Source organism: Sorghum bicolor, chromosome 7 (genome assembly GCF_000003195.3).
Source record: "Sorghum bicolor cultivar BTx623 chromosome 7, Sorghum_bicolor_NCBIv3, whole genome shotgun sequence".
NCBI lineage: Eukaryota > Viridiplantae > Streptophyta > Magnoliopsida > Poales > Poaceae > Sorghum > Sorghum bicolor.
The window spans coordinates 43,537,523-43,549,665 of NC_012876.2; the positions used below are offsets into that span (position 1 = coordinate 43,537,523).

The window sequence follows — 12,143 nt, forward strand, 5'->3', positions numbered from 1 at the left end:
GCGCCCGCCCAACCCCCTTGGGCGCCCGCCCAGCCTCAGTGGCCAATCAGGTCAGGTCACGCGGATTGTGCTCCACCGCCTCTAATCTTTAAGGAAAACCGTGCGATTAAGGTCGGTTTGATCCGACGGCCCACATTCATTTGAGGGGGCTATATAAGCAAGGCCTATCCACCCCAAGGGAGGAGGAGAAATCATTATCAGAGGAAGCCATCAAAGTTAGGGTTTAGGAAGTTCTCTCCCACAGAGAATTAGAATTAGCTACTCCGAATTCCTTCACGTTCTATAGGATTGATTAGATAGAATTAGAGAAGTAGAGCATTACGCTTTGGATTTCGGATCTTCACCAATAAAGATTGGTATTATTTCATATCTTTCTCTACTACTTTATTCTAATTGCATTATGTCTCTATTTATTATGTTCTTAGTTTGCTCTAGTTCTATATTTGATATAGTTATGATTGATAATGAGTTCATGTATAAGTTTGTAAAGCGCTTAGTTCTTGACTTGAGGGAGCTAAGTGCTAGATCATATGTGGGCATGGTGCTTAGATATTATTTACCTGCAAATGTATCCTATTGGTCGGGTCGTGTGGTAGTTCGCGATGGTGACAGCTTCGTTAATTCTTATATAGTCCACCCTCCGTAAGTAGGACAGGTAGAATTTGTATTGTGGAGTAAGTCTTGCTATGTTCTGATTTACTTTAGCAATGTTCCTTATACATGAATAAAGAATCTTTTGTGCTATATATGATCTTGTAGATGCCTAGAGTAGATTGTGACTTAGTAGATAGTAGATACTTAGAATCCATTCTCTAGCTAATCTGACATCACCTTACATTTATGTGGAGTAGTCTATTTCTAATCGCTGTGTTATTTACCCATGAGCTTATATTTCATTTTCTTTATTATTATGGCTTACCCCCTGCTAAAGCAAGTGACTGTGTGACGAGTTTCTCATTAGTAATCATGTTATTGCAAGTTTATCTCTAGTATATGCCTTGATAGATTTTACCCCTGTTTTCGCTTTCGCTGTTCTCTTAAGCAAAATATAAATAACAATACCCGGAATACTTTTCCTAGTGAAATGCTACAATGAGGTATTTTATCTGTGCGCTTGTGGATAGAATAGATTATTTTCTAGAGATCCTTCATATTCATAAATACCTTAGTACACTCTAGTGCCATGCTAGGGATGACAACCTAGTATCCAAGTGGTGATAGCAAGTGTCAACAAGCATTTCTAGCGTCGTTGCCGAGGAACGGTAAGGAAAGTCAATAAGTCGGTCAAGGTTATTCACATAAAAATATTAGACTAGACTATGGAGAAATAATTGCATAAACATTTACTAAATGAGAAATCATAACAAGGCACCTCTACTTTAGCAGGTTCACCCTGTTGTTTTTCTATGTTTATATTTTTATACAGGGTATATCAGGATTGACTTTGGTACATTAACTCTTCACCATCACAACCAAAGCAATCAAGAAAGAAGAAGCTAGCTACTAATTGCTGAAGCTATGGCACAAAAGACCTTGCAAGAATTCTCTGCTCCAAGTCTTGAGAACATTCCAACTGGTCCAAGATTTGAAGTAGAAGAAGGAGCACCCGAGTTCGAGCTCAAGTCAAGCCTCATCAACTTGGTGCAAGCTACACAATTCAGTGGAAAGGCACATGAAGATGCTAGTACACACTTGCAGAATTTCTTAGAGATTGGAAGCACAATTAGCATCAACGGAGTTAACAAAGACATCATACTGCTTCGCCTTTTCCCATTCTCGCTAGAAGGGAAAGCGAAGAAGTGGTTCTACACCCATCAAGATAACATCAACAACTAGACGAATTTGTCAGATACCTTTCTAGCAAAGTTTTTCCCTATAGGTAAATAGCTGCCTTAAGAGAAAATATTGTCAGTTTCCAACAGTATAAGACAAAAACCACTCCAGAAGCATGGGAGCATTTTCAAGGATACATATCAGATTGTCCTGACCATGGAATGGTCAGATGGTTACTTATGTAGACCTTCTACCATGGATTAACCCAGAAGGCTTGTGAGTGCCTAGATGCATCTGCTAAGGGATCATTTTTGGAGCTTACAATTGGAAAAGCAGAAACACTTTTGGATAAGATAGCCGAAAACCAAAGTTGGTTCCAAGACAAAGCTCGACAATGTCATCAAACTGAAGAAATACCCGAAGAAGTAAGTGCACTATCAACTAAGTTGGAAAATTTGCTCCATTGGATTGACTAGAGGGCCAAGTTCAAGGAAGATCAAAGGGCCATTGAGACAGCATACAAATATCAACCTACTTCGAGTCAACCCAATAGCAAAGGTTTGAATTCAGGTAATACTTTCAAGCAACTTTCATTAAAAGAGATAATTGCGCAACAAAATAAAACTAATGATGAAGTCAAACAAAGGCTAGATACAAATGAATCATCTCTGAAAGATATACACAATAAAATGGAATTTCTATTAACTGCCTTTGATGAGCAAAACACTCTTAATAAAAAGGTAGAGCTTAAATTAGCAAAGCTAGCTGTTGTATTTCCTGTTGCCACTAACATTGAGCAGGTAAAGAACATAACTACTAGAGGAGAGAAAGCCACCAAGGATCCCCCGTATCCAAAATAGAAGCAAAGAACATCAGCACCAGTGCAACCAGCAGTGATAGAAGAAGAAAGCCCTGTTGAAGCAGAAGATCTGCTACAACCACCAAGTACTGGAGAAATGAGGAAAGATTTTCACGACACGAACTATTTGCCATTTCCTAGAAGAAACAGAGGACTACAGTCGGATGAGCAATTTGGTAAGTTTGTAGAGGTCATTCAAAAGTTATATGTCAACATACCTCTACTTGATGCCATACAGGTACCCACATATGCAAAGTACATTAGAGATATTCTTAACAAGAAGAGACCCCTGCCCACCACTGAGGTGATCAAGCTGACAGAAGAATGTAGTGCGGCCATCCTCAACAAACCACCAAAGAAGAAAAAGGATCCAGGATGTCCCACCATTGATTGCTCGATCGGAAACCAACACTTCAATAATGCACTTTGTGATCTCGGAGCAAGCGACAGTGTGATGCCAACATCAGTCTACAAGAAGCTTGAACATGCAACCCTAGAACCAACATCAATGTACTTACAACTAGCAGATCAATCAGTTCGACACTCGATGGGCATCGCTGAAAACATCCCAGTCAAGATAAGAGATTTCCTTGTGCCAGTAGACTTCGTGGTACTAGACATGAGTCCCGACTCAAGAGTGTCCATCATCCTCGGAAGGCCATTTCTAAGCACCGCCAACGCCCACATTGATGTCGGAAAAGGAGAAATCAAGTTCAGCATAAACGGACAAGAAGAACACTTCACATTCAAGCCCAGACTAGAGAGAGACTCTACAGTGAAGGAAGTTCATGAAGAAGAACCACTGGAGACACCATCTTCGGAGGAAGGTAATTCAGAAGTTTAGAAGATTTGGAGGTCCAGCTTGGGGGACCTAAAAATCTCAAACCCTCGCCGGGAGGTAAATCGATATTTATCCACATCATTTAAATTCTTGCATATTTAATTCTTGCATTAGTCATATTTATTCATAACATTATAATAATCAAAAGCCCCATATAAATAATATTTATGGTGTGTGACAACCCATATTTATAAATTATTGTGGAGGCACAAAAATATTTTTATTCTTGTTGTGCAAGAAAAGTCAAGGGCTACGGAATATCTCTGCCAGGCTTCCACCCAATCGTGCGGCCACGAACGGTTGCAGGCCTCAACGCCGAGCTTCAACGCGCCTCCGAGTCATCTACGATCAAATCTATGAGAAAAGGAAATAGAACCATCGTTGATTGGATCTCTGGCCTGTCGTCACCCGATCTTCGGCCTCCTCCTCCTGCTGCCGCGCCTACTGCCAGATCTGCTTGACCAAGTAGGAATGATGGGAAGGGCACCCAGGACCGAGACTTGCGAGGCTGCCTGCATCAACGACGGGAGCGACGCCAGGACATGCGAGGCCGCCTGTGTCCACGACCGTATCCATCGTACGGCCGCTCGATGATTCCTGTTAGCATGCATCGTATGGCCGCTCGATGATTCCCGTTAGCATGCTGCTCGATGATTCTGTTAGCATGATTTCTGCATATTCCTGTTAGCATGATTTATGTTAGCATGATTTGTGCATATGTACCGCCGCTCGTTGATTCCCGTTAGCATGTCGCTCGATGATTCCCGTTAGCATGATTTATGCATATTCCTGTTAGTATGATTTGTGCATATTCCCATTAGCATGATGCGTGCACCCTGGACATGAATTGTGCAGATTTCTGTTAGCATGTACCCATACATAATTCTGATCCCAGCGGGAGCAAGCACCTCGACTGTCTCTTCACGGCAGGACTCGACATCCAGCCACAGCTCGCCTTCAGCACGTCCTCTCTGCATGAGGTCGTTTCATCCTGCGCCCAGCGGACAAGCAAGCAGAGGTAACATAACTCATGATAATTACCTGAAGAATGATCCATCCTTGTCTAACAATTTGCTTTCTAATTGTAAAAGAAAAATCATGTGCATGCAAGTATGAATCAACTGCCTTCATCTGTAACTATTTTCTTTTCTTTTCTTGCACAAAAGGCTTAGGTTTGTATTAGTAAAGCTGCTTTCTCTGATGACTATTACATATGACTTTCTACATGTATATTAGCACCTTGTGCTAAACGATTGAATTCAACCCTGACTTAATTATACACTCTCTTTTTCATCGCTGGAAAAAAAACTGATCTAGAGTTCATCCCTGCCTATGAACAGCTGCATATAGTAGAGATATTGTTATATGATTTTTTAGTGTTTTCTAAACCTAAATTATTTGAGCAGAAAACTCCATGTCCAACTAAGCTGATATGTCTATGCCAAGAGATCCACGTGGAACACATAGCAATATGTCTACGCCGAGAGATCCACGTGGACCACAAAGCGATATGTCTATGTCAAGATATATATGCCGAGCGCAGAGTGAAATGTCTACGCCGAGAGATACACGCGAACCGTTAAGCGATATCACCAACGTCACAGGTATGCTTATAATATTTTCGTATGCTGCTCTTAACGCAATGTCATACTAATGGAGTAAAGGTGTCATCCAAATGCCCACTTTAGATGAGGCCTCGCGGAAGAGGGATCAAAGGAATATACAGCAACGGAAACATCGAGCTGATATGTCCATCGAACAAAGGGAAGAGATTAATAGGAAACAACGTGAATATCGACAGCGTAAGAAGGCCGCAACCCAAAATAGTAGCACTTCCGCTACTTTGACTGAAACAATGTCATTAACTTCATTATCGATGGGTAATTAATCTCTTTGTTATTTCCATTTACACCATTAACTCTAATAATTTATCCTAACAAATGCTCATCCTTTGTGTGCAACCCACCAATATTAGATATTGACGAGAATGCTGACCCATGTGATGAAAACACACCAATTATTTTGGGCAACAACAATATCCAAACAGATGCAGATGGGAATCAGAGCCATGTTGGCGTTGGCACATCGACTACAAGAGGCAGTGCACAATCTGAAGTCAACGACAATGATGTCCCAGGTATACTTCAAGTTTGTTATTATGCAAAAGTAACATACAGGTATACTTGGCCCTACAAACGATGCCTGAAGACAATTCTGATACTAGGAGGGAAGAAAAGAATGCACGACAACGGAAACGAAGAGCTGATATGACTGATCAACAAAGGGAAGAGATTAATAGAAAACAACATGAATATCGAGCGCGTAGGAAGGTTGCAATGCAAAATATTACCACCACCTCTGATGTGTCTCAAATAGTGCCAGCATCCTCACGTGCAAGTGAGTAATATCTTTAATTTATGCATTTCATCAACCATGTAATATATCATGAACCGTTGTCTATTTGTAGGTTGTGTGAGTTTTGGAATAGGATTATCAACTATATTGGAAAATGAGGAGTCAGAAGATCCCACAGATTGGCTTCATAGAAATAATAATTATGTGCCACGAGCTAGACGCCCACGTACGGTCCTTTCTCGAACATTGCCTACACCCGTTGATTCAGGCAAGCACAACAACTCATGCTAATTTAGATAAAAAAATAAGCCAATTAGAAATATGTTAATGTACTTATTTTAAAAATATTTTCAGAAGTTTAATAAAAAAGGTATTTAGATACATGCTATTGTACTTATTATTAAAATTTGTAGAAGTTCATTTACCTGAGCGGCGCCGCAACCATGTAGATGTCACAACCAATGAAGGTGAATTTGACCGTGAACTATTTGAACCAACAAATGATGGTTGGGATTGTTAGAAGATGCCATGGGAGGCGACCATGGATTGCACGATGAAAACTTAAATGATGATAGAGTCAATCAACAACCTGCACAAGGTAATATGATGAGATTTATATGTCATGTTACAAATCCAGCTTAAATAAATAGGTATTCTCAAAGAGCATGGTTATATATTAAATTAATATGGTTACTACAATTTCTTGCACATAGGTCATGGATATGAGTCATATCGTGTGCTTCCGGATGGTCTAGCTGCAAATAATGTGACAGATGATGATGCATATGAATTTATCTACCTGAACCTGCCACAAAGACATATATTGAGAAATGTCCCTGACTGCAATTACTGTGGTGCGATGAGGTTTCAGTATGAGACACCCGATTTTGTTGTAGAAAAGGAAAAGTACAAATACATATTCTAGAGGTTTCTGAAGAGATGAAAAGGTTATTCACAAGTCAAGTACATGATGACGCAAAATATTTCAGGAAACGTATACGCTATCTCAACTCACATTTTGCCTTTGCAAGTCTAGGGGTTACCCTTGACCGCAGATATAATAGTCCAGTTGGGACCTGTATTTATACATTCCAAGTTCATGGCGGTTTGTACCACAGTCTAGACCACCTGGTGCCAGGTGACCAAGGTGCTCGACATCTACAGCTCTACTTTTATGATACAGAAGATGAGGCCTTGTCACAGAGTCAAAAGGTCCCCTGATCTTGATATCAACCTCATCCAGAATATCCTTGCAATTTTGAGGTATAACCCATATGTTCATACGTTTAGGAGAAATTGTGATTTTCCAAACATGGATGACTATCGGATTGAACTCAATACAAATATCACGCATGATCAAAGAAGGTACAATGCCCGTACAGCCTCCCAAGTTGCAGCTATCTGGATGGAAGGGAATGATTCACAGAGATGTTTTGATAGGAGTGTGGTTGTATATAGAAGGACCGATCGTCGTCCACAATATATCCGAGCGTACCATGGTTGTTATGACCCAATAGCTTATCCTTTATATAACCCACGAGGGGAAACAGGATGGAACAAGTTTATGCCATACAGTGGGGATCCAGTTACTCATTCATCACCAACCCCGACTTCTACTAATGTTAATTACATGGATGACAGGACTAACGGTGGTTATCAAGGTTTTATCTCCTAATATTATTTTTGCTACAATACACGTACTAATAAATCGCTACTATAATACTATATTATAACATGATCTAATAATTAATCTATTTTGCAGATGATAATATGAACGAAAATCAAGTAGAAGAAGGCGACAATGACGTACAATAAGGTGAGTGGCTATGTGGAGTTGCGGATGCAGCACAATTCAGCAGATTATGTGTGTACGCAACAAGATGTTGAGGTAATTGAATATATGAAAGGGAAAAGTAAAAAGCATTTACTTGTTAAAATCGATGATTGCTGGGGAGAAAGAGATGATATGGATTGTCTTTTTGTTGGGAATGAGGAAGTCAATGGTGCGGTAAGCATTTTAACGGTTGCTTCAGCAATAACTAATGTCCATAGGAAATATTTGCCATTTTTTTAATGACAATATAGAAACTTACAGGTCATGAGTCTTTATATCCAATTGATGCGTCACGAAGAACACCTACTTCATAGAGAATATGGAGATGTTTATTTGGAGAATACATGGTTCTCTCAAATATTACGAGACGAGGGAGAGGAAGATGAAACGAAAAGACCTGGACAAAAGAGGACGTGGTTGAAATAAGGGTACAAAATTATTTAAATGCTGATATGGTAAGCTTGACAATAAGATTTGGTATATGCTAATTTTATATACTTTTAAATGTAAGGAAATAATTTAGATAAATCTCTATTACCTGGTCTTCCTTTCTATCAACATTGAAAAGTTTCACTGGTACTTGGCGGTCGTGAATGCAAAAGAAGGTGAAATACATGTTTTGGATTCCTTCGGACAAAATATGACAAATTGGATAGATCTTAGATATACGGTACAACTTAATAATTTTTATACAAACTTCTTTAAAATTCTTCAGTATCTCTTTCTTAGTTAATCTTGGTGTCTCGGTCATTCTAGTTAATAGGAATGGAAAGACTAATAAAGCATGCACTGAAATCTAAATTACTGGACCAAACTAAATGGCTACAAGGTATTGAAGTGTCATCTTGGGAGATTAAACATAAGATCACCGAAAAACTGCAAACATATGGGTAAACTATCTTTCCATATCTTGTATATGCTATTGCCTAACCAGCAACAGTACCTCTATAACTCATATTTCATTTATTTTTTGGAATATGCACAGCTGTAGTTGTGGTTTATGGCTGATTAATTATATGGAATATTGGACCAGAGTTACTTTATCTGGCCACGTCACCCAGGTAATTCTATGAGAATTTATTTCTAGATTAATCATTTCTATTGAATTGGTTAATATATATCAAAACTTGCTCAAATTTTCAGGAAGATATAAGTAACTTCAGGTTCAAACTCTCTGCAATCTTGTATAACTCCGCGTTAAATAAAGCAAGAGGGCTACCAGATGATGGGCAACAGTATGAGACCCACAATGACGTAGATGGTGATGTCACAGAGCTTGATGAGTTGGATATTATAATGTCAGGTGAAATTAAGTTGACACGTACAATAAAGTAGAAAAGTAGGAAACACATATTGAACGCAATATGCACAAACATCCATTTCATCGGCACTGATGAAACTTTGTCTCAGTAAGTCATTCTATAGAAAATTGTTTGTTCTAATTTAGAAATTTTAGTTATCCATTCTATAATTCCTATAAAAAGTAATTTATTTTATAACCTTGTTTTATAGCAAAGAGTGGGTACGAAGTACACACCCATACCTGATTTCTTTGAATCTTAGCAAGATTAAAAATATCTTAGATGAGGATCTAGAGATGGATCATGAATGCTTAAATATGACTATTTGGATGGCTGCGTGCAACCAACATATGGTGCCGAAGAAACAAAAGTATCACTTCATGGACCTCAAGTTTGCTGTAAGTTGATATATAAATTTATTGTTTATCAAAGGCTTACAACAATTATATAATTAATTAAAAAGATATTTGCACAAATGTCAGGAAATAACTCGGTCTGGACGAGATCCGCGATGTTGTGGCATAATCGACAAGGTATACCACGGGAAATTAAGAAAAGTACTAGAGTGTTGGCTGGACATGGAGTAGAAAATTAAAGATTGTAACAACATAAGTTATGTTATATATATATACTACTATACAAAATTAATTTATTTTGTTTAGCACTTATATTCTTTATGTTTGTTTTTAGATTCTACTATCATATTATCAAAGTGGACTGTACACTTTATTCATAATGGACATGGAAAACAAAACCGTGTACATTATGGACCCCCTTAAAGATGGTGCATGTTTCAAGGGTTATGATCAAAGAATGGTATATATACCTATATTTCACACTATTGCTAGAATGATCAGTCTCGCCATGGGGCTATCAAATTTTAAATAGAACGGTAATATTTATAATTGGAAGAAAGAATACCCTACATGTGTAACAAAGGCTACACATAATAAATACGGTAATCTCTTGTAATACATGTCACCTATTAAATAAAAAAATAGTTATTTTATTTATGTATATTGAATAAACAACTTATCGTGTCAAGAAAACTGGGAGGCTTTCTTGTATACAATTTCATGAAGTTGTGGGACAGCGAAAGATTACCACCGATCAACACCGTAAGCATATATAATATCTTGCTATATATTGTACACTACATAGAAAAATAATAACTTATTAATTATCTATACCATGCACAGCTCTCAACTTCACTGATGATGGAATTCTTGGCAGACGTTTTGATGAGTCGTAGAAATAAATGTTTTGACAACATCTCTGAAGATCTCCAATACATGATTAAGAAGTTAGACAGAATACAACTTAGATGGTTATAATATTAGAAATAACAATACTACACATTTTTATGTACAAAACTATTTCCAAATTATATATAGACTCAAATACAATTGTATAAACATTAGTGTTGACAACGTTTTTGGACACGTATCCAGGATCGGTAGAGTGTGGATCGGCAAGACAGAATAATGGTTACTGGTCTGCAGAAGGGTTGCCGATGAGGGCGGTTGCCGATGAGAAGACAGCTGAATATGGCTAAGTCCGTGGATGGTGATGTGTTTATGCCGATGGCCAGTATTAATCGTTGCCGATGGGGAGTCTGTCGATGACGTGGAAGGAAGACTTGGAAGTCGCCAATTGATCCGTGGTGGTGTCTCAGCTGTCGCGGCAGGATAGGTCTATGTTTTCCTTAATTATTTAAATCGTTTTGTACACGGATTCTGTTTAAATATGGAATTCAAATTCTAGTCGTGTCTGGTTGTAGCTCTTTGAGCAGGGTATAAATATAGACCCTAGGGCTTTGTAATCTGGGAATCAATCAATCAAACACAAATTTCTACTCATATTCCAGCATCTACTTTTTCGACGACTTCGTCATATTTTCCTTTTTCATTATGAGTTCTTAGGAGTTCGTCGACTTAAGCTCGGCGTATTCTCAAGTTCCGCGTGAATACCTCTTGGCCGTGGCATCCGGGCGCATCGCTGTTGTCGGGACCAAAGTATTCGAGTTATCACCTTTGCCGATAGTAAGGTCAAATCGGCTGGCACGCCTTAACGTTTAAATCGGGTATTAGCCCTTTGTGTTTGCAGATCAACTTTTGCATCAACACATCTTTTGGCACGCCCGGTGGGACTAGATTCAAGATCAAGATCGACATGTCGACTACTGAGTTTGATCAGGAGAATGTCATCCCTGTGATGGAAGCCAATCTCAAAGATGAGCAGAAGCAAGCTATTGCAAAAGCCATGGAGGATTACAAGCAGCAATGTTTGAGGTCCTTCAGTATCAACAGGAGCGGCGAAGTGATCCAGAAGGAAGCACTGCCGATGCCTCGGCAGGTTACTTTTGAAGCCAATCCTGGTAAACTCCAAGATATGGTTGATAGTGCTATTAACCGTGCTCTCATCAATCAAGCTGGCGTGCTATCCAATACGGTTTTCAATGTCGTGGCTAGAACTTTCAAAGAAGGACAGTTGCCACCAGATTATGTGGGTCCTTCTCATCATCAGCCAGGATCACCGGTGGTCACAGCTCCGTCGGCTGCTACAGCCGCTGCGGGCACACAAACTACCATTCCTCCAAGCACGTTAGGAGTCACTAATGCACAATCTACGCCGATGACGACTAATCCACCAACTTCAGACGGGCAGATCAAGCTTGCTACAGATCTATTGGCATCGGCAATGTCGGGATCGGTTCCTCCTCCTAATTGGTGGGGTTATGGTATGCCCCCGAGTTGAAGACATCTGGCACATCTCAGACAGCTGATATGAGAGGCAAGGCTCCCATGGCATCGGCACCTCCAAATATGCCGATGAACCAGAGTCCCCAGTATACTACAACTACTGCTGCCAGACCTTACACTGGGAATTCTCAAGCTCCAACGTTCCAGATGCCGAACGCATCGGCAGACTCAATGCTGATGCAACAGAGGTTTATGACTCAGCCAGGGTATATCAATTCAATGATGATACCCAATTACAAGTCATCGGCAGGGCCTATGCCGATGAATGCTAATAGTGGAGGGCTTGGGCAGCAAGTCTTTCCGCAAATGCTCCAACAAAATCATCAGGTTACCGGGTTTCAACAAGACCAGATCTAACCCGGATTCCAGAACCAAGGGTTGCCCAACCAGCTGATGAATCTTGGGCAGCAGATCGGCG

The 12,143-nt window shown here is 39.6% G+C and overlaps 1 long non-coding RNA gene across 5 annotated transcripts; it reads left to right on the forward strand.

The window, feature by feature from the left end:
• On the forward strand, window positions 3,785–10,736 carry LOC8069907. Of its 5 annotated transcripts, none has more exons than XR_002454793.1 (15): window positions 3,785–4,050; window positions 4,329–4,491; window positions 4,880–5,077; window positions 5,162–5,353; window positions 5,449–5,610; window positions 5,698–5,870; window positions 5,941–6,426; window positions 6,542–7,489; window positions 7,591–7,836; window positions 7,924–8,552; window positions 8,648–8,723; window positions 8,806–9,071; window positions 9,175–9,361; window positions 9,446–9,496; window positions 10,415–10,736. It is a non-coding gene; the product is annotated as an uncharacterized LOC8069907 (long non-coding RNA). The 5 variants fall into 5 exon arrangements; XR_002454790.1 differs by lacking the exon at window positions 10,415–10,736 and having other exon boundaries at window positions 7,924–8,332; window positions 8,419–8,552; window positions 9,446–9,627; XR_002454789.1 differs by lacking the exon at window positions 10,415–10,736 and having other exon boundaries at window positions 9,446–9,627.